This window comes from Lipotes vexillifer, unplaced genomic scaffold (genome assembly GCF_000442215.2).
Source record: "Lipotes vexillifer unplaced genomic scaffold, Lipotes_vexillifer_v1.1 scaffold22, whole genome shotgun sequence".
NCBI classification, from domain to species: Eukaryota; Metazoa; Chordata; class Mammalia; order Artiodactyla; family Lipotidae; genus Lipotes; species Lipotes vexillifer.
Genome location: NW_006779050.1, coordinates 2,037,423 through 2,039,538, shown reverse-complemented (window position 1 = coordinate 2,039,538; position 2,116 = coordinate 2,037,423).

Here is a 2,116-nt window from a genome sequence, read left to right as displayed (position 1 = left end):
TTGAGGTTACTGTGACCTTATTATGAGTTTAGGCAGCCTCTCTGCTAATGGGTGGGGTTGTGTTCCTGTCTTGCTAGTTGTTTGGCATAGGGTGTCCAGCACTGTATCTTGCTGGTCATTGAATGGAGCTGGGTCTTAGCATTGAGATGGAGATCTCTGGGAGAGCTTTCACCATTTGATATTATGTGGACCTGGGAGGTCTCTGGTGGACCAATGTCCTGAACTTGGCTCTCCCACCTCAGAGGCAGAGGCCTGACACCCAACCTGAGCACCAAGACCCTGTCAGCCACACGGCTCAGAAGGGAGAAAAAAAAGAAAGAAAGAAAGAATGGAAAAAATAAAAAAAAAAAAGAAATAAAGTTATCTAAATAAAAAATTAATAATTAAAATAAATATTAAAAATTTTTAAAATTTAAAAAAAAGAAAGGAGAGAGCAGCCAAACCAAAAAACAAATCCACCAATGATAACAAGTGCTAAGAACTATACTAAAAAAAAAAAAAAAATGGACAGAACACTAAGACAAATGGTAAAAACAAAGCTATACAGACAAAATCACACAAAGAAGCATACACATACACACTCACAAAAAGAGAAAAAGGAAATATATATATACATCTATATATATAAAGAAAAAGGAAGAGAGCAACCAAATCAATAAACAAAGCTATCAGTGATAATAAACTCTAAATACTAAACTAAGATAAACATAAAACCAGAAACCAGTCAGTCGCATACAGCAAACCCCAAGTCTACAGTTCTTCCCAAAGTCCACCACCTCAGTTTAGGGATGATTCATTGTCTATTCAGGTATTCCACAGATGCAGGGTACATCAAGTTGATTGTGGAGATTTAAACCGCTGCTCCTGAGGCTGCTGGGAGAGATTTCCCTTTCTCTTCTTTGTTCACAGCTCCTGAGGTTCAGCTTTGGATTTGGCCCCACCTCTGCATGTAGGTCGCCTGAGGGCATCTGTTCCCACCCAGACAGGATGGGGTTAAACTAGCAGCTGATTAGGGGACTCTGGCTCACTCAGGCTGGGGGGAGGGAGGGGTAAAGGAGTGGGGCGAGCCTGAGGCGGCAAAGGCCAGCATGAAGTTGCAACAGCCTGAGGCATGCTGTGTGTTCTCCTGGGGAAGTTGTCCCTGGATCACGGAACCCTGGCAGTGGCGGGCTGCACAGGCTCCCCGGAAGGGAGGTGTGGAGAGTGACCTGTGCGCGCACACAGGCTTAGCATTTCATGCCCATCACTGGTGTCCACACTGATAGCTGTGGCTTGCACCCATCTCTGGAGCTTCTTTAGGCGGTGCTCTGAATCCCCTCTCCTTGCGCACCCCAAAACAATGGTCTCTTGCCTCTTAGGCAGTTCCGGATGTTCCCAGACTCCCTTCCAGCTAGCTGTGGCACACTAGCCCCGTTCAGGCTGTGTTCACGCAGCCAACCCTAGTCCTCTCCCTGGGATCTGACCTCCCAAGCCGGAGCCTCAGCTCCCAGCCCCGCCATGTCCCAGTGGATGAGCAGACAAGCCTCTCTGGCTGGTGAGTGCTGGTCAGCACCGATCCTCTGTGCAGAAATCTCTCTGATTTTCCCTCTGCACCCCTCCTGCTGTGCTCTCCTTCATGGCTCCGAAGCTTCCCCCCCACCCCCCACCCCCCCATCTCCGCCAGTGAAGGGGCTTCCTAGTGTGTGGAAAGTTTTCCTCCTTCACAGTTCCCTCCCTGAGGCGCAGGTCCGGTCCCTATTCTTTTGTCTCTGTTTTTTCTTTTTTCTTTTTCCCTACCCAGGTACATGGGGAGTTTCTTGCCTTTTGGGATGTCTGAGGTCTTCTGCCAGCATTCAGTAGGTATTCTGTAGAAGTTGTTCCACATGTAGATGTATTTCTGATGTATTTGTGGGAAGGAAGGTGATCTCCACGTCTTACTCCTCCACCATCTTGAAGGTCTCCCACTAGCAAAATCTCAAGGTTTGTAGTGATCTAGATCAGTGTTGGAGACATCTGCCTAGACTTTTAACCTCTGCCCACCCCCAAAACTAAAAGTGTATCTGCAGTCAGGCTGTCTTTCAAAGGAATAGGTCAGCCTGGAAATAAGCCAAAATTATCAACCTTTTAGGCTCTGTGA